We start from the raw sequence: 21924 nt of genomic DNA, 5'->3' as shown, positions 1-21924 counted from the left end.
ATTCCGAAGCAAAAATTTGGAAGCCAACTTACCGTCATCAACCCGTGCTGTGTTCTCTGATAAAGCACGCTGTTTCAGCCAATCGGAGCGCGCGTTATATGGAAACTTTATTATAATTAGTATTACACTAGGCTTGCTGGTGCAGCAAGTATGGAATATAATTTTCCAAAATAGTAAATCCATACACTCTTCTGAAACGTGGTAAATTGCTAACAGCACCTCCATATTCCCCTTTTGCACATGAACATGAACTATTTTTTCTACATCAATCAGTGACCCTGCATGCAGAGAAAGCTTTGCACGGAGACGATTCCATTGGTGCTACTGCATTTGGGGATACACGGTCCCTATTTTTCAATTTTTTGGGGGCTTTCCGTGTTCAACTTTGGTGCATGTAGGATATTTTTTTTTATCCATTTAGCTGTAATTTTACTGATGTCTTAATTAAACATATCTTGGATTTGGTTGACCAAATGCACATATGCATCAAAACCTCCGAGTATGTTCAATTGTCTACATGTAGTGAAGGGAAAATATGTGTAGATGGTATAACTTACTTATAGCTTACTGATTAATTTTTGACATAATTTAATTACAAAATTATATATTTGATGGGGTCACCCAGTAGTTAACAGTCCCTGTAGTCCACAATCTTCGTGGAGGAAAAAAAAACATCAATTATTGAAGTTGAATTATAAAATTATTAATGGTAGCCCACATGTAAGTATTCATCCACAAAGTCTTATTTTTATCATTAATGTCAGGGGGAGTTTTTCATTGTGAATGTTGCAATGTTGCAGTGGATCTCATTATATTCCTGTATGCTGTTCTTAATACTATACAGCTGTCATACCTTTAATCGTATCTTTTTACAGTCACTTTTGGGAAGTATCTTAAGGCTATGTAGAATTCCAGCATTTTTTAAAAGGTAGACAGTATTAATAGCATATTTTATGAAAAAAAAAAATGAACTATTGATGGATGTACAGTATGAAGGCAAATAGCAATGCACGATTATGTTACAAAATACATGTACAAATTCATGCCACCACTGAGTCAATTGTAAACATTGTAATATTTAGATTTAGCCAAGCCTAAAAGTGGAGCTCCTGGGCCAGGTTGCTCAAAGCCGGAGTAAGCTAACCCAGGATTTTGATGTGAGTTTTGTAACTTTGAGGTTTTTTTCTGTTTATAATGTCTGGCCTTCTGTTTTGAGTTTCAATAATCTCAAACTACATAAAACATAAGCAGTGAAAAACATTAGTATACCTTCTGAACAACCCGGCCCTAATCAAGAAGTTAACCTAGCTTGAGCCCACAATCCAATAGAAAACCAGTACTTTGTCAGCGGTCAACTTTTTAAAAAACAGGTGACCTTGATGAGCTCTTAACCTGAGCTCCTGATATGGTCACATAATACTGGTCAGCAGTTACCTTGTTTTGACAGCTGTCAATTGACCATGACATGGATGTCCAATATCATACGTGTATGATTAAACTATGGCCGCCATGTTCCACGGCGTTGGCTTTGTTGGGAGCACCATGATCCACACTGTTAGACATGTTGACCATGAAAAAATAGTTCTATGGTTTTCTATTTGTATGCGTGCATGTGGTTCTGTTTCTATAGTTATGGGACTCCGCTTGGTGGCGGCCCCTGGGAGCTCTGCTATAAAGGTGGCTGTGTCATATACTGTTTCACATAAAATGGAAAGAAGCAATAAGTTCTTGTTTTAAGGTTACCGTATACCTTGAGAGGTGTTTCGCATCCAAGAGAAGTAATGCTCCCCTTTCACACTGTACTGTAGCTACCTAAACCCCTATATCAAATTAAAGCTTATAGAGCTGGTTATCAAATGAGACAAAGAATTTTGAAATAAAATGAATTATCCAGTTATCCAGGCCACCTAACAGGAGTGTCCAAATCACCTTTAGAAAGCTACAAGTCAATGAAATTTTTTTGCTAATTTAATATGTTACTCAGGTTCTAGACCCAAAGTGCTTAAACAATATGTCTGCATTTTGCCATATTCAATTTCAGTGAACATAAAAGCTACAGAACAATTTTGAAATAGGATTAAAAAAATATATGAAGTGGTTGTACAAAAATCACTCTTGGGAAAAAAAAATTCAAAATAAAATATCCCCTGACATGGTTTTGTTGTTTACATGTCAAAATTAGCTACATCGCTTAGATGCAGGCACATGGTAACCCTAAAGACACAGCATTTACGACAGAGTGATTCTAAACTATATCCTTATTCTAGATCTAGACTACACAATTATATCATGGTCACTCAAGACTGCATAACCTTCATGATCTAAAGGCAAGGACAAGATCAGATCTACTGACTTTTTCAAAAAGAGGAAGCTTGGGATTGCATAACCCCAGATATGCATGTTTGCCAAGATGACTTGACATCCCAATTTGTTTATATTTTGTTTTGTTTTTTAACCAGCACATTCAATGCAGACTAAGGACAACAAAAGAAAAGCCACTAACTGGAATGCAAACAGTTTTAAGACCTAAATGGAAGATCAAGATGTCTATAATTATTTGGACCAGGACAATAAACATAAACTGAGAAGAACGTTGAAGCCACTAGATGGAATGCAAACAATTCATAGACACTGCAAAAGTGTTACTCTTTTCTTTTCAGTCCAGACTGAAGTGTCATTATGTTCAAGATCATATATTTCATGAAAAGGTTGCAAGGATCACATTTGAAATAATTTTCCTAATGGCCCTTTTGCAATAGTGGATGACATCACCTCAGCAAAGACAGGAAGATCTTCCAGTGTCATTTGTTGATTGCAATTATACAAAGTAAGTAGGAGAGATACCAAGTAAGAGAGACATGCTAATTAAACTTTGATAATCATACCTGCAAGACAACTCAGAAGACTTGCATGAACTCTTCAGATCACATGAAATACATCAAATGAATGGTTCTTGATCCTTCTCAAACAGTACTCAACAATCAATGACACAAGATGCAACTATGGTACTGACAAACATGATACCTGTGCTAACCTTTCATGAAAGCATATACATTGCTGATGAAAACTTTAAATAAGCATAAAAGCAAATGACTTTTAATTAATTAAATAAGGAAAAAAGTAGACAGAGTTCTAGAGCTGGTATTCTTGGTTTGCACTGTCACACAAAAATTAATTCGAATTGACCATTCAGTGGATAAATTCAAGACATTGTGATGTTATAGGAGACAAATAAAGAAGACAACTTTCCAAGTTTTAGCTCTACAGGCTGTGCATCTTCCCAAGCTTCAGATATTTGTTGAAATATTTTGCGCAAATTTACAGAGCCCAGTATGAAACTGCCATGTTGGTGTACCTCCATTGTACACCAACATTGCAGCAGGCAAATGTTGTAAACATCTGGAAGTTACTTTGGATACCTAGGTGGCTGATTAACTGAACTGAACAAGCAAACATCTAAATATTAAGCACTTTTCCTAATACTTTAACTTCTAAAAAGGCTAAAAGCCACGAGATAAGTAAATATTTTTTGACAAATGCTTTCGTAGCTTCATGTTACGCACCACCATAACTCTGAAATTCAAAATGTGCTTGTTTCCAGACAAAGTAAGCTATTAAGGTGAAAAGTTGTTAAAAGATATAAATTTACACCCCTCTTATGCCTGATGAGGATAAAAACTTTAACTGGTGACTCTTTAGTTTTGGATTTGGAGTCCTAGATTGAATGGTTTTTTTAGCATGAACATCTCAATATTAATTTTATTTCAAACAAATTAGAACCTAGAAGTTCACTAAATAGCTTAATTATTTAAGTACCTGTATTACCTGTAAGGCTTATAAGCCAAGGGAAAACGGCAAGTTCAACTCCTTCTACATGTACATGAAGGAGTTGTTTGACTCAAGAAAATAGCTTTTAGCTTCTGAACTTATTAGCTTGCAAAGAAAGTCATGTCTGATAGCACAAAGCCTAGCAGTTCCTTGGGAAATTCTGTGAGGAAATTCAAACTACAGAAGTACTATGAGAGATTAAATTTTTGGGGGCTAGCGAGAATGACTTTTAGACAAGTACATCATAGTTACAGCTCACTGAGAGGATAGGCCAAAAAATTGGTTTTCATTTCTCCACACCCTGCTTATACTTAGGTATACTTTGCGAGATGGTGCAAACCGTTCCAGCAGAAGCGAAGAGCACTAATTGTATCTTCAAGTTAGATACAAAAATCTCCAACTTTACACAAGGGTACACTTATCTATTAACTTTTGATATTTTTGGGGGAGATATGGTAGAGATTTAGGAACTGAGTAAACAAAGGATATAATGATTAATTATAATGTCTTTCTACTTAAGGAGGCAATAAGAATGTCACCAAGCACATGAGACAGTTTTGTTACATGATCAAAATTTCCATTACATTGAAAATGCATGCTCTTTTGTCAATGATCAAATCTACAGGTGGATATACACAACTTCTCCCACTTCATATGAATGTCCTAAATATAACGGGTGACACCTTAGAATGTCTGAAATATTAACTACCCTGAAAATTGATGCTTGAAGTACAAACAGTCCTATGCATTTTAAGCTTGCTTGCCAATAGGAGAGGAGTGATGTGAGTAAACAATTGAAAATCTTTTATGTTGTACTTTCTGGTTGTGACTCTTGCAAGTCAAAACTACATAAGACAGAAATACCACTGACAGCTTACTTGTTAGGGGTTCAAGCAAAGTTTCCCAATAATGTATTCTTAAAACGCAGGAAACACTATTTTTTAAAGAAATACTTATTACAGTCAAACTCACAAAACCGTGAACACCTAAAATACGCCTGAAATGTTTATTGTATAATAACCAATCACAAGTGAGATCTCAAACCACATAAACCACAGAACAAGGATGTATTGCATAGGTCATGGAACTATAGTCCTGCTGTTAAGAGCCAAAAATAACCAGAATTGTTCATTTTTTGATAAAAGCATGAAACTTCCCAGGATTACTAACCTCTATAAGGTAAACATTTTCTGATATGGAGCCATCCCAAATTTACACCCACAAACATGCTACGCGCATGTCAATAAATGACGTCTTAGGCCTTTACATGGGAACGAGGCTGAGTTAAAATGCTTATTTCTGAGCCTTCTCAGCAGTTCTTGGTCTAGATTTCTTGCTTTTTAATATAAAAGCAACTTATAAAGTATCTGGGAGTCTAAAAATTTGTCACGTGATTAGTCACGTGACCATCATTTCAATAAACAATAAAATAATACCGAATATTGCGTTAATACGATTAATTTTTATTTCTCTTCTTCTTTCTCGTTTTTCCTCGCAAATAGAATGAAGTAATCATTTTGAACATTACATATACAGTCATCAGAGATTCAAACTCTGAAACTTGTGTTTCGGCATGCACAGTGTCATTGGGTCTCTGCATCAAATCGAGGCTTGGACAAAGCATGGATCTATGTTGGCTATTGAGGTGATTTGCTTATGGTGGCTCCCTATAGTTTCACGATTCATCCGTACATAGGACTAAAGCTCAAGTAATCTGCGCGCATTCAAAGGAAAACGTCAGTGTTTTTCGATTTTTATGACGTCAACATGAGCACAAAAAGCAAAACTGACAGTGAATTTTCTCGCGTTTCCTTCGGTGAGTTTTTTTTTTTAATTTGGCTCAGTTGTGACCACATACAATTCCTATAAAATACCCTATTTCTGTTTAAATCTGTCAGAGCTAACTTGATATATTTAGAAGAATGAAAAAATACAGAATATTGGAAAAACCGTCCAAACAACCTTGACTTTTTATCAATTCGAAATGTCACGCAATATCATTTTCATGATGTGGCAAAGTGTGAAAACATTTCACCGAAGGAGAGTATAAATATTAAGGAGTTCAGGCCAAAATGAGGAATATATCTGCCTATCATTAGATGAGATGTTGCCATGGTAACGGCCTTAATCCAAAAATTGACATCCAAAAAATAAGCCTTATTTTAACAGTACCGATACTGGTAAATCTCTACAGGGAAAACTTTAAGAGAAGTTGACTAAGTTTTCTTTTCTACCTCGCGCTCCATAGGAAGGGTGTTCGTAAATACTCTAGGGAGCCACCCTAAGGACGTTCACAATAATTGTTTCTGCGCATCCTTACTGTGCACGCAAATTCACAAGCCACGTCATGCATGTAAGCGCGCGCTAAGTAAGAAAATAAGCAATGATAGGACAGATAGCCTACAGCTTTGCCTGGATTTAACGATCTTAGACGTTCGGTGACCCCTACTTTTCTTTCCAGACACAGATTTTATTTACCATCATCTCCACATCGTCCAAAAATGAACAAAAAAATCAATGTGGGAAGTTAAAAAAAATACAAGATTTATATTTCTGTCCATGGGACATTGGATCCTACCATCTTGCGGCTGCAAGGCGCGTGAAACTATGGTGGCTAAATGCGAACTTGTTATTTAAGGAACCTCACCAGTTAACTAAATACACTTAAAAAGGGCCACTTAAACAATATTTGGCAGAGAACATTTCCTTTCAAAGATCTACTTGCAATATTTTTGGGCTTACAGACACTGTGGCCTTAGGGACCGTTCATTTTTTATAAGGTAGGGGGGGCTGGTGGGATTTGGGAGGGGGGCCATGCGAAAAAAAATGGCTTTCGAGGGGGGGGGCATCCCAAAAAAATAAGGGAAAAGGGGGGGTCACGTGAAATATTTTAGTAAAACTTTAAAATGGCATAATATCTGAATATCAAAAAAATTGCTATAGAATAAACATAGAAGGCAGGATACAAATTTATTACAAACTTTCCTTCTGCTTTAAAAAAACGTTTGGCGACAAAAGGCATTTGTAGATACTGAAACAAAGTATTTAACACTGCTATTTTCGAATGCAACTTTCACTGGCACTCATCTTCATCTTCGCTGTCGTCGAGTTCTTCGTCGCCGCTTGTGCTGCTATGGGAGTCTCTTTCACCAATGCTGCAAGAAGCAGCAATGCTTTCCGTCAGAGTGTACTCTTCAGGGCACATGAAGGTGTAAACATAATCTCTGACTTCCTGCTCAAGGTTGGTGGTGATTCTGCTTCTTGCAGCATTGGTGAAATAATTCCCTTCCAAGAGCTGTGCGACGTATGGCCCATCTCTTCTAAATATCGACCTGGCAACATCCTCAACTTTAATACACTCTTCCGGGACGGCCGCTCTAGGAGGATACACAAGGCATTGTGGAAGATCATTTCCTAGCGGGTTTCCAACACAGATTAGATAAACTCGTTGGACGTTGTTTTCAGTCCGCTTCCTGTTTCTTTCATTTGACTTTCTGCGGTTTTCTTTTTCCTTCTCCTTTTGTTGATGTGCTGTTTGAGTATGCCCTTGAATATGCTGTTATAATTGCTCTTCTTATTTTCTAGTGCTTCCATGTCCTGCGTGACCTTCGTCAACTTAGCTTCTATACATTTGATCTGTTTTACATTAAAACTGTGGGCAAATTCTTCGCCCTGCTTTAAAGCAAGCCCATTGGACTGAAAGAGTGTGGAATCGTGTTCCTTTACATCTTTCAATATGACATGCAACTTTTCCACCATTGCTCTGTGCTCTTTGATGGAGAAGTTCAGTTTTCTTCCATCACTGGGCTTCAACTGGTACCCTGGCATGGAAAACTCACTCGCCCTTTCTGAACAGCCATCCGCACTTAGAAAGATTGCTTCTTTTTCTTAAACCAGTTCCTGACCATTCCTGCCTACCGGAATACCACTACCTCTCCTACCAGAAGACCCCAAAAGAAGGGCGTGATCCAGATGACTGGCAGCCAAGGGTCCAAGCGAAGAAAGAGCATGGAAGTGGCAGGCTGGTTTTATCTCACCCAGAGAGCGTTGCTCTATTTGCAGATAAGTTTATTGTCAAATCAAAGTTTGTGGTGGATTATCTTCAGCATCTTAAAGTGCTGGAATTTAAAAGGAAAAAGAGAGCAGAAGAAAAGGCAAAGTTAACTAGGGACGCAAAAGATAAATCACATGAGGATTATCCTTGGACTGAGTTGTGCGAAGATCTAACCAAGCTTAAAACGCTACGTGTTCCAGAACTAAACAAGTACTTGAATCACCTCGGGCTGAAGCAGCATTTGAAAAGCAGCAACAGTGAGAAAGTAAAGGCAATTGTAAGACATTTCATGCTTGCAGCAGAAGAGTCCTCTCAGAGCTGGCCAACCAACACTGAGAAATGCCAGGACATTGACACAAAATGACAACAGGGCAAGTGCTGACATCAGTGAAACGGATGAAAATGACAATGATGAGTATGACAGTGATGTCATTGACTCTGGGGGAGAAGATGACTCAAGTGCATTCTTGCATTCATCAATTCAGATGAGGAAGATGCCAATGAGAGGCCAAATGCCACACGCTCAGGGCGAGCCATAACTAGGAGATCCGAAATTGACTTCTCTTTCTTTTGATTTGTTTTTTAAACAACAGCTCTCTGTAGTATAGGGATTGTAAATATTGTCTTCATAGTGAGCACAATAACGTGAAGTAGGGGGATAACAGACAAATATTAAAAAAATTTGAAATCTAAATATTGTTTGTTCAATTTTTTTTTTGGGGGGGGGGTCATCCCCAGAAATTACAGCTACAGGGGGGGGCCAGGTGAAAAAATTGGTAAGCTGAGGGGGGTCATGTGATTTTTAAATGGTGCTTCCCAAATCCCACCAGCCCCCCCTCCCTCATAAAAAATGAACGGTCCCTTATTCGCTAACGAAGCCCGATTTTTTCAGATTTAGGGTGTTCTTTCGGGCATGTTTTCTCCAAAATGAATTTTCGCACGAACGTCCTTAAGTCTGGCTTAACGGGATATAACTAATTTCGGTACGGATCTCATGGGAAAACTCTTGATTGGTTTAAATCGTATTTGATTAATCGCACACAACGACGCTTCGTTAATGGCTGTCTCTCTAACTTCACTACTCTTAAATATGGTGTGCCACAAGGAACCATCCTTGGTCCTCTTTTATTTCTAATTTACATTAACGATTTGCCTAACTGTCTATCGTTTAGCGTACCTAGAATGTATGCTGATGACACCCACATTACTTATGCTGGTTCTGATTTGTATCTGATTCAGTCTAGTCTATCTCACGACCCTGAAAAGCTAAGCAAATGGCTTGTGTCTAACAGACATACCTCGAACGCTACAAAAACGGAATTTATGTTGATCGCCCTCCAGGCAAAGATTAAGTACCCTATGTGATTCACTCGAACTCTCCATTGATAATGTTCCGATTGAACAAGTTTCCTCTGTGAAATCACTCGGAGTATATATCAATGAAAATCTAACGTGACATTCCCACATTGATAAACTGTGTAAAAAGATCGCTTAGAACTGCAACTGGAGCCATAAAGCGAGTTAAGCCATTTGTGCCTCAATCTACCCTACTCTGCACATACAACTCACTAGTTCAACCTCACTTTGATTACTGCAGCCTAGTCTGGGGTGATTGAGGCAAAACATTATCTAATGAGGTACAAAAACAACAAAACTGTGCTGCACGAGTAATAAATTCATCGGGCTATGACGCTGATGTCGATTCCTTGTTTCACAAACTCAGCTGGAAAGACTTGCAATTTCAACACCAAATTCAGAAAGCTCTAATTAATGATTTTCAAGTCTTTAAACGGTCTGGTTCCCGAATATCTCACTTCTAAATTTGTAACGCGAAATGAATCAAATTATGCTCTGAGGGACTCGGTTAACAAACTTGTTGTTCCCTTTCTGAGAACTAACTACATGAAAAATAGTTTTAGTTACAGCAGCGCAACCCTTTGCAACAGCTTACCATGTAACATTAGGGAGTTTCGTTCATTAAATCAATTTAAACGCTTTCTCTATCGTAATTTTTAAACACACGGCATTCACGGAAATCAGGTTTATAAGTAGAATATTGCTGTAAGTTATTACAAAATTAACATATGTTTGAAGACTAATCTTGACAGTACCGGTTTGTGCAATTGTGGTGGAAATTGCAACTAAAAGAACCTTTATTCAGCTAGTGCTTTTAAAAGCAGGCATAGGAACGTTATAGCCAATGACAGCTGTTTTTCAAAAGGTTTCCTTCAGACCAAAAAGTTCAGCAAGTGTTTATTGCAACATACCTGATCTATTCCGGCATATTTGAAAGTCTCAAATGCGAAATAGAAGGTGTCTCAATCACAGTAAACAAGTAACTCAAGAAAATCATGTCAATGAAAACTATATAAATTGACTATTGCCTATTGCTTATTGCAGTGCTTATTGCCTTGCTGATAATTGAAAACAATAATCACGTGACTATCACGTGACATAATTTAAGACTCAAAGGCACTGGTTAATTTTTTATTGTATTAAAAAAAGCAAGACACTAGGCATAGAGTACCACAAGGCCAAAATAATCGGTATTTTGCATCAGCCTCGTTTCCATGTAAGGGCCTTGTATGCCATATTTTTGACATGCGCATTCCATGGTTCTGGATGCAAATTTGGCATGGCTCCATATCAGGAAATATTTGTCTCATAGAGGTTAGCCAAGTTTGATACTTTTATCAAAAAACGAACAATTTTGTCCCTTAACAGCTGGACTAATAAATTCATGTATAGTTTTGGTTTTCGCTTTGTCTCAGGATAAACACTCTGTCTTTATATATTACTAAAAGTCCAAATAATTGCTATCCTTTTGTATCAAGAACCACATCCAGTATTTAGTTTGTGGGATTTTGAAAAACAAGAATCCCCCGACGCTTACAGTTACTCAAGTGAAGCGATGGTTAATTTGACACAGCTATAAATAGGAATGAATAAAAATTTAAAATTTTGGTGGTTTCGCTAACCTTGGTATCATCTTTGGTTAAACTAGCAACTCAGTTTGCTCTCCAATAACTGCAAAGGTACCATGCACTTCAATTGTACAATCTTATAACAGTGGCTGGCCTTTTTAGGGACAACACATTATAGTACATTGGCCAAAATACAAATAGTCCAAAAACGAAGAACAGTCTAGAAAGTAAATTTAACAAAGCCTGCAATGATTACAGAATGATTAAGCCTTATTATTGTTTTAGTCAAGCAACACATACTTAGTATAAGCTTTTGCTGACAAGGATAGTACAAATCTGGAACGATATTCCCACAACTCTGGTTACCGTTGTACTATCTAGTGAAACCACAACCTGCATGCCTCTTGTAGGATTTGTTTGTCAAATAGAACCAATAAATTGTATCCATTTTAGTATTCTGCAAACAGAATATAAATGGACATAAATAAATAAACAAATTAATTATTCAAAATTATTCCATTAAATTACTGTAACTAACATAATAGCCACCTAATTTGTTATAAACTACAACTAAATTCTAACCTGGGACCTACAGAAATTTGATTACCTATGATATTTTGAACTTTAACATCCAACATTTAAGTACATTGTATATGGGAGTAGACTCTTTTTCCTTTATGTTCTAAAGATTCTTATTTATGCACTGCATCATTTACTCTGTACTGATGATACTGCTTACAAAATTCCAACAGTTTAGCTGTTCTATATATTTAAATGATTCTGTGGTTATTTTATGAAAGGGCCTGTACGGTCGAATATTCCTTGATGGCCTATGTAATTTAGTAATGTACAAAGATGTTCCGATTTCACTTCCACTTTGCTGGCAATCAAATTGAAAATCGTCAGTGTAAAACGCAGACTGTGGACTGCAAACCGGGGTAAAATGCAGATTGAGAGTAAAATGCAGACTGCAGACTACAGACTTCATAAGTACATATCGTTTTATAACAATAGTATCAGGCGCTGGTCTTAAACATGATTATTCAGGCTAATTGCAGTGAAAGACTGTACTCCGATCAACTGAGTCGCGCTTCGGTTAGACTGAATATCACTCCAGTTGGCCTGGATATCACTTAGGTTAGCCTCCAGTTAGCCTGTTTTCGCTAAGACTCTATGGTCAGTCTACATTTTAGTCTGTAGTTTGCAGTCCGCAGTCTGCGTTTTACACTGACCGAATCAAAAATCTAGTGTAAAATAAGCTTACTTACACTGTAACATTGTAATCAACCCTAAAGCCTACCACTGTCAACAATGAAAAATATCAGATGGCTTACCTCTTAATCTTTTCAAGAAAGTACCTATTCTTGTGTCAACATTTCATGGCGTTCAACTTCGAATTTTTCTGTTGCGGATCTTGTTAGACCTTTCGTGAACACGTTGCTTATGATCTGACATGTTTATAACTGAGCGTTAATCTTTCCGATACCTAATAAAGAGGAAAAATCACTTGAAACCTAAAAACTCTGATCAAAATGGTTAAATCCGACGTGTTTTGCAGGGTTATATACTTGCCACGAGCGGCGAATTAATGTCTTGTTCCCAGTGTTCCTCGGCCCCTCTCGAAAGGGGAAAATCCGCTGAGTGCAGGCGCAGGGCTACGTGAACGGCGACCCAACATGGGACGATTTGTGTAACGAACGTTCGAAGAGATCTAGATAGAAAAAACTCGCGGGGGAGGGGGAAGGGGTGGCCTCTTAAGTTCCCCTGAAATCTGCCCATGAATAAAGGCTCAATCTTCGTTTTCATTATCACATCACCTAGACTGCGAGCAGTCTCTCTCTTCCTCGAAAATCCATGGGGAAGAACGCAAAACAAGTCAGCACGCGAGCTTGACTCATGACTGTGAGCGTGACGTGCGAGCAACGATGCCGCGAGCCGCTAGTAGCGCGGACATCGGAAGAGGGCTGCTAGCGGCTCGCGGCATTTCCATTCGTCGCTCGCACGTCACGCTCACAGTCACGCTCGCACGCTTACTTGTTTTGCGTTCTTTCCCACGGTTTTCGGTATAGCATGCGTGGGGCCGCACACACGAGGAATGTGTTCAATACAGAAAAACCCTTTCTCTGTTCTTCTCACACGTTGATTTATTTGGTGCATACAATTCAGCCCAATAGCCCTTTAAGTTTAATGCTTAGCTTTTTTTATTTGCATTACAATGTAATCCAACGCGGATGCCGTGCAAGTTGGATTATAAACAATTTATTTGCTGAGGTTTTTGTGATATCCGGAATAATCAAGGTCGAGGTAAGTGAAGCTGATAACACTAACCGAGCCCTTGATTATTTCGGATATCACAAAAACCGAATCTAATAATTGTTTTCTTATACATTGATTTAAAGAAAATAACGACAAACGCATTATCGCACCGAACACAGTTTATTTTCGACAAGCCATGTTCTTACTTCGCTGTCCGTGAACTTGACGTTACTCTTGAAAATCATGCATGGCGCGCGCAACCTACAGATTATTCACTAATCTGCTAGCAGATTAGTGAATAATCTGTAGGTTGCGCTGTTTCCCAGAATTAACTGTAGTTTTTTTTTTTTTTAGCCAATGAGAAGACAGATGGTGACTACAATGTATAATGATTTTAACTATTAACAACATCGAATTAAATAACTGAGGAGCTCCGCTTTTAGGCCTGGCTAAATCTATATATTATTGTAGCCATATCAGGTCAGTGACTTGATGTCTCAGGATATCAAGACAGTAGACACAGCTTCTGATTGGCTAGTTGGGAATTTAGTTACGGTAATCTAGAGCTACAAGAAGAGATCTACTCACTGTGTCGAAAACTCGGTATTGTAGCGGAAAATATCCTCAGGTAAGTCGTTCAACTGATTGTTTTGCAAGTACCTACCAACAAATAATTACAATCATTGTCAATTGCACGATAAAAGGGAAATTAAGGGGTGTGTGCTAGGAGGTTCCCTTCCTGATATAGGATACAACCTTACAGAAAACAAGAATAATAAAAATAAAAATGGGAAAACAAAACTCTCTTACATGATGCTTTCCATGTTGTTTCTCGATCTAGAAAATTCTGAGATCCCGGAATTGCAGGATCTCTTTAATTTGTGACACCACTCATATTTAGCCTGAGACATAGGAGATTAGGGCAGAGAGTCACAAAGTGTCCGCACTGACTTAACATCGAATTTATCTTACACAACAAGCGATTTAAAAGGCGACAATCGCCGAAATTGATAATCTCACTAAGAAACTATTAAGAAACAGTTTCATGTGTCAATTATATGGATATATAACTTGTCCATATCAACCATGTCTTGTCCGTCTTTATCAGCAATGTCTTCAAAGGGTAATTTAACTAAGTGTTTGAGATTATTACGTTTTCATTTGTCTTTGTGTCACATTTTGTGTCGAATTTGTTGCAAATTCTTATAGTATTCTTTGATGTGCAAATCAATTTTGCACTTTTTTAGCGCATTTCGTAGAAATGTATGTGGTCACTTTGGCTTCATATGAGCTGGTGCTAAAATTAACATTTTCGGATTCGTTGTGCCCGATATAATACCCTAAGTTGAACTAGTAAACTCAATTTTAGCAGATCAATGTAAAACAAGTCGGTGTAAGAGAGCATGAAAGATGCAAGATCAGATGCAGCGCGGTGATTGGGTACAAGGAATGTAATGTGAGAAATTCTGTATTCAATAAATAAATTTTCAAGTGGTTCTGGAACCAGTCCGATACGAGTGATAACAGTTACTGTGCAAAATAATAAGTCTGTCGTTAACTCGTGTTAATACAGTTGCTGCCTTTTCGTCCGTTTTGAGACTAAGTGGGCGACAGGCTACGTTCCGCAGCTCAGTGCTCCTGTTTACGGAGTGTAGGCTGCAAGTGCGCCGGTGTGCTTGTAAAATCGTGAGTTAATTGGTCTATGAGAACATATTTTTACTAGAAGGGATGATAAAATTGTCCACATTTTTTTTATTGAAAATCTTTCAAAAATTATGACTATTTTTTTTTTATTTGAATCTAAACTTATCATATAAATAGAGACGCGGTGGCCTCATGATTAGAGCGCTCGTCCCCGGATCGAGCGGTCCTGGTTCGAGCCCTGGCTGGAGACACTGTGTTGTTTTCTTGGGCAAGACACTTAACTCTCACACAGTGCTTCTCTCCATTCAGGAGTATAAATGGGTACCAGCGAATTGTTGGGAAAAGCTGACAAATTCCGGTGGAGTGACCTGCGATGGACTAGCTTCCACTCCAGAGGAAGTAGAAGTACTCCTAGCCGCTTCATACTATAGAAAGTGGGATAAGGTCCGGCAGCTATGAACCAGTCCGGCAGCTCCAAAGCTTCACTTATCATATAGGTACACATCAGACATCATCACACATCACCTCTTGCAAAGATGTTGAAAATATAGCACGGTTTCTGCTGCAATATATTCTGCTAAAGATATTACTCTTCACTCGTCTTTTACTTGCTTCAGTGTCTTAAGGACAAATATGGGCAAATTGTATTCAAAATATGACTTTCGTCTTGCCAATTACATATAACGTACTCCTATAGACGAAAATGGCATTAGTTGAAAATATGAAGTTTCGTATCTCAGTTAAGTGTCATTGTCAGAGAAAACCGGGCAGCAGGAAAAGATTGAGGTCGGCTGTTTATCTTCATCTTAATTTTCACAGCATAAAAGCTATCCGAAAAGATTAACAACCATGTCACTTAACGAGGTAGGTATTCGTTTTTCTTTGAGATATCACCACATCATAATTTTGGCCTCGCAAGCGGTCTAAAATGGCCGAAATTTCCGGCAACTTTAGGTGAGGCTAAAAGATACTTCCTACAAATTCCAGAAAGTCTTATTTTTTGTGATAATATTTGTCCCCTTATTGGTTGACTGAGATATATTTGAGGTTTTTCGCTCTAATCCTACGCTCTTCTTGAGGTGCCATCTATCGCCGCTGAATCTTTAATGGGCGTAACTCAATTTTAGCCATTTTCAGCGACTCGTTTTTCAAAAGTGCGGTATTTTATTTCTAGAGAAAAGATATATATTTTTTGACAGTCTTTTACACTGCCATCACTATCCAGTTTAGTTAAAATTGTTAAAAATTTGAGGTAAGTCGGAGTAACTGGTCTTGCAAAGTCCCCAAAAAAATCAATAGCCAGAATCATTTCCCGCCAAAATTTTCAGCGAAGAATATCACTTTATTCCCACTTTCTACGATATTTAGCCTTGATTTAGTGAAAGATCTGCCAAAACAGTTAGTTGGACAGCAGAATAGCATATTTTAGATGTGACATCATTTTTTTACGATGTGAACATTTCAAACTCGCCAAATCCTTACTATTATCTGGGCTGAACTTTTCCGCAAAAATTCTAGTTTTCAACGTCACGCTACGGGGAGAAACAAAATGGATCCTAAATTCGCTTGTGATTTTTGCTATCACGTAGAACAAGAACTTTAACGCTAAAAGATCTATAAAACACATTTAAACAACTAACAAGGTTTGGGTTGCCATTATCAAGGTAAAAAGTGAAAAAGTATAACGTCTACTTAGAGTATATAAAATATGAACAATACATAAAATATTTGCGGGTTCTATGCGTATAATTCTCAAGGTAGGAAACGCAATACAGAAAAACGTGTGCGAAAGTGTTACGTAAACAGTTTGGCGCGAATGGAGTCGGTTTGCGTGTTAAGAGAACGCTTGATGTCGATCCTTTACGTACGGCATCTCGTAGACTTAGCAATCGAATTTGCTGTTACATTTCCTCAGAACTTTGAAATGGTGGCCAGTCTCTATTTTGTCGTTCCCTTGCTGTGTTTCAAAGTGCTTTCCGATGGCTGAATAACGGTGTTCATTTATGCGTTGATTTAAGTGTTGGACAGAGAACAATGCAAGAGTTCGAAGTGTTCATTCTGAGGAAAAATGATAAAAAACATTTACTTTTTTCTCAAGCATCTGAGCGGGCAAGAATGCTAAATCCTCGAATTTGATTGGCTAATCATACGCACGTGACCGGTCCAGCTTTTCACGATACGCTGGGAAAACTTGCGGTTGCAGTTAAGCTGGAGGCTATTCGATGCGAGTTTTGAATGAAAGGAGCGTTAGTGATGGAGGAAATTTGTGTCGTCTGTGGTTGGTGATTCTCATATGAGTTTAAAATAGTGTCGGAGACACCTTTTAACTGTGATAAAGCTGGCCGTGAGCTGTAGTTTGCTATACTTTGCTTGCTGCTGTCCCCTGAAACGGGCTGGAGCATTCGCATTTCGGAAAGCAAGGTTATCTGTTTATTTAAACTGATTTCAAGAAGTGATGTTTCGATGTTTTATTCGTGACATCAATTAGTGTATCAACAGTCAATTTGAGAATGAGAAAAGTTGAATTTCTTAAATAAATTAATCTCATCAATATTTTGTTTATCAGGGTTGTTAAATTTGAGATAAAGCAGTGGTTCTCGGCTTACCAAGACCAATTTTGTGCTTGGTTTAGTCTCGCTCGACTGTCGACTGAGACTGCTCGAGTATTTTTTCTAAGTCATTTCTTAGAAAAGAAACGGTTTGATCTTTTTTGTTACTGCTTCTCGTACCTGTTCAATGCCTCGACAAGACTTTTTTTGTACCTTATCCTTTGCCCAGTCACGTAAAATATTATCTAGATTGTTAAAATTTTCCGCCATTTTAAAACACAGAGGGAAAAGCTTTGTAATAATGACGTCAATCGTGCGTCTGTCCTCTAATAGATCATAGGCGAGAACCAATCAAAATGCGAGAATAACTTTGGTTATTATATAAAAGATCCCTGCCATTAACATCTACCGCTTGATCTAGCATCGAATTCCTTTACACCCTCCCTCCCACGGGTAGCCACGTATTAGGGACAAGGCCATATCTAGGCTTATGTTATAGGGCTTATACAATTTTGACAATTTTGACAATTTAGAACGATTTGATTATTATTTCTTTCCACTTGCTTAAATTTTCCATTTTCAGCAATTGGAAATAATTATTTCATGTATACTGCAGATCAGTTCACTCCTCACGGGAAGATATGAGCTTAATTGATTGACCTCGCTCCCAATGTGTGGCTTCATAGCTCAGTTGGTAGAGCATCGCACCGATATCGCGGTATCGCGGAGGTCACGGGTTCGAATCCCGTTGAAGTCCCGATTTTTTTTCAGGCTCCTTCTTTCCAATTGCTTAAATTGGAAAATTTACTGCGATGATCATTCTTCACTTTCATCTACAACCGCAGTTCAAATATGAATTATTTCATGTGTACTTCGCATCCTTCAAGTTCAGTCGTCGCATGTGGCCACATAGCTACCGCTGTGATATTTAAGTACGTGTGCATTTGTCAGTCAATTACTTAAGTAGAGGCAGCAGCGAAGTGGAAGTAGTAAAGTTAGACGGAGATCATGCAAGATAGATTTCTGGCAAATAAAAGACCCATAGACCAGAGTCTCGATATTCCTCTTCGTTTGGACGACTGAGAGATTTCCAAGTAAACATAGCGTACAGTTTCTGAATAATTTCTTCATTTATTCGGAAGGCACCATTCCAAGTCCAGAATATTTAAAAGAATGGAGAATTTTCAAAATGAAGGCTGCGCCCTTGAACTTAAAATCTTTTCAAGAACTCGTATTCAAGGCACTATAGAATCGCAAACTCAGTGATCGCCTGCAGCTAGGTGAGATCGATTGATCGAAATTTAAAAAGCTAATCATTTTTAGACGATGATGACAACTGTGAATAAAGTCAGCAACGATAAAACAAAGGTACCGGATGAATTCATTTTTCGTATTGTTTCGCTTGTTTGTTTTACTGCTAATCTCGATAAGTAAATTGATTCGCGATCAATGCACATGTAAGTTTATCATTAAAACTACGGTTGCATAAGTGTATGCAAAGAAACAATTGCGTCTATGTTGTTATGTTTTAATCCGTTATTTTATTCCTTGATATTCACCTCTGAAAATTATACTAAAACAATTATTCGCCTCAGGCTCAGTGAACATTGGCAAATATTCACTGAGCCTTCGGAGCAGTTGTCCGTTTCGCAACGGTCGTTGCCATTTTTATGACTCTTAGAAATATTTTCTGAACTATCAACGAATTTTTCTCGACCAAATTAAAGAAAAAAGGAAATTTGTAGGTAACCTCTGGCTCGGGAGTAAAGGGGCGTGTCTAAGTAAAACATTGGTGGATTCATCACTGGCAGTGTGATTCCATGTTTCAGATAGCCAGATTATAGGAAAGTTTTTCTTTATTTCGCTCCTCGACTTCATCTCCAATGGCCACCCATGAATTTTCTTCCTCATCTTCTTCCCCCTCTGATTGTTCATCTTCTTCCTCCTCTGGTTTGTCATCTTCTTCGTCCTCTGATTCGTCCTCCAGTTCTTCATATTCGTTATCCTCACCGTGTTCTTCTTCTTCCGCTATCTGTTTAACATCACTAAAGTCCCTCTTATTGTACCCCTTTCTGATCTGTATGATCTGACCAAACGTCTAACGACACACTTCATTTTATAAATTTTTCAGTGTATTGGGTGTTCGTTGTTAAACATCATACACTTCCACTCGATGGAGTTAACAAGTGGGATTCGCTGATAACAGCAGGTACTCGTTCTCACGCGCCTTGGGGTTTGGACAGATGGTATTCGCGAATATGGAACTGGTAATCGCACCAGCAGCCACCACTAGTAAGGCCATCCCATTGAAGAGAGCCTGGTATACCTTGAAAACACGGTACATGTAACTGTTACACCACCATTGACAATGGTAGAAGGCATAGAGCGAATCCAAGGAGTGCAAGACGTCGGGCTCCAATTGCACAGCTGCTGCTTTCAAGCACGTTCCTTCCAAGAGCGAAATGGCTTCTAGAGTCATGTTTGGATCCTCCTTTTTTTTCCTACACGGTGTTTTCTTTATGTACTGTCTGTGGTGATGGGAGAGGGGCTTGATCGTGGATCCGTTCTTTCAAAGGAATAGCGATCTCTGCTGGAATAGATGCTGGTTCTGCCATGGCTTCCAGGCTTGTTGCATCTTCACCACTACTTGGGATAAACTAACATTGCAACTCAACAAGGGAAGCTTGGTTTTCATGTATAACTGCGGCGACCTCTCAACCACTTTGGACACCAACCTATTGATCAGTTGGGTGATGTTTTGGATCAACTGGTCCAACGACTGGCAAAATTTCTGTTCTTGCACTTCGATATTCATAATATATCCTCAACGCTGTCTTCGGTGTAAATCAAGAATAATGACATTGGGCACTCACACCACACGACAATGTTTTTCGAAAAAAAAATAAAAATAAAAATAATACACCAGGGCCTTTATTCATAAACGCCTCCAAGTATGTTTTCAAACCATAACAAGGTTTCTTCTGAAACAAATCAATGTCCTAGCCATTTGTTCCCTCATGTGTGTCGTACTTGACAGACCAGACTGTCTTATGACAGACCAGACTGTCTTATGAAAGGCGACTTCTTCCCCAGCGGTGTCTTCTACTCACAAGTTAACCCCGTTTTCACTTTTTTTTTTCTGAGAAATCTTTCGATTTGTTCCCGGATGTGAAAAACACTTACGAAGTATATAAATTTCGGTGGAGGAAAACGTAAAAGGGAAAAGACAATTCTCATGTGATCTTTACATGATGTCTTACGGAAAGGCGTCTAATAACAAGGCCACAGAAATTCTGTCGTAACATTTCTTATCAGAGGTAGAACGTAATTGCGGTAAGGATTAAAATGCCCAATTGCTTTAAGAATATCGACCCATCTTTCCATCGTTCGCATTATAAGAAAAAGCCTATCAGGAATCTTCTTATATCAGCTTTTTATATCCTTATTAGAGAGGGTATCTCCTTTTCCATGACCTCAGCCTATTGAGGGGGCATCCCCCTTGCCGTGACGTCAGACCCAGCGAGAGGGTATTGGGTATTGAATCCATTTATTTTCCGCCCACTTAGCCTAATTTATTCGGGCCACCCACCAGTTTCGCCGTCTGAGCCACCTGTTAACGTAAAGGTGACGTCATGTTTTCTCACACTTTTATTGGCGGCAATTTTCTATAAATTAAAAACGGGGTTGCAATCGGTTAATTTGGCAGCTATACTACTACTGTCATAATCAGCTAATACTTCACTTTTGTTCATGTAAAAAGTTGCATTCCACTGAAAACAGTTATTAAAGACACTTTCTTTTTTTTTTGCAGGGAATGCCACTGGAAGGAACAGTCATGTCATAATGCAAAAACTCCCTTTTAGAATGCCACACTAGGTATTACTTAGGGATTCTGATGAACATTTACCCTTTAAAGACTGGATGCGTCCCCCCCCCCCCCCCCCCCCCCACTTTACAAGTTCCTGCTTCGTTTATGCACCCCCTTAGGGGTCCTTCCAAACCTCCAGTTAAACTTCCATTGATTATGACTGCCCAACATATTTCTTTAAGGGCACAAAGTCATGTAAAGGTTTACCTCAGCTTGATTGCTAGTAAACATCAATTGCAAGTTTAATAATTGGAGATCTCAAATTAAAGATAGTTATACTTTGGTGGGAAGGAAAAAAAATGTGACTTTTCTGTTTTATCAGCAACCAAAATAAATGTAACCAACCTTTTCACTTTAATGCCATAGTGAAGAGAAAGCTAGGGTGGTAAAATTCAACCATTTTTACACAAGGATAACTGAAAATCGACCAATGAAGACACAAAACAAAGCAAAATAGGGGGAATTCTCTAAGGCCAATATCAAGGTTTTCAGCCCTGACTGCTATAACACTAACTACAAATAAAACCACTAAAAATGGAACAGGCAGGGTTTGTATGGCCAGATATGGTCAGAATGAGAGCGTAGCAGGACCCTGTTGATAACAGTACTTTGTACTGAAGGGTTATCCTGGGTTAATATTCGACGATAATGATGATGATGATGATGATGATTTTTAGCTGTTAAGCACACTGATGGAGAATGAAGCTTATGGACTTCCAGTTATGGTTGGCGAAATGGTGCAAAATTCACAAAGTTTATATTCATTCACATTCAATGCTATTATTATTGTTCACGAATATA

General features: G+C 38.3%; 1 long non-coding RNA gene across 1 annotated transcript; it reads right to left on the bottom strand.

Moving 5' to 3' along the window:
* Positions 1 to 11027: 11027 nt before the first annotated feature.
* On the bottom strand, positions 11028 to 13691 carry LOC149105376 (uncharacterized). The gene is made up of 2 exons (XR_016201615.1): positions 12141 to 13691; positions 11028 to 11263 (listed from the first exon to the last, which is right to left on the bottom strand). It is a non-coding gene; the product is annotated as an uncharacterized LOC149105376 (long non-coding RNA).
* Positions 13692 to 21924: the final 8233 nt, after the last annotated feature.

The sequence above is a fragment of the Orbicella faveolata genome, unplaced genomic scaffold (genome assembly GCF_042242905.1).
Source record: "Orbicella faveolata isolate gen_17 unplaced genomic scaffold, um_ofav_v1 contig_34, whole genome shotgun sequence".
Taxonomy (NCBI): Eukaryota; Metazoa; Cnidaria; class Anthozoa; order Scleractinia; family Merulinidae; genus Orbicella; species Orbicella faveolata.
The sequence above is the reverse complement of the archived record's forward strand: the minus strand, read 5'-3'. Positions and strand labels throughout refer to the sequence as shown.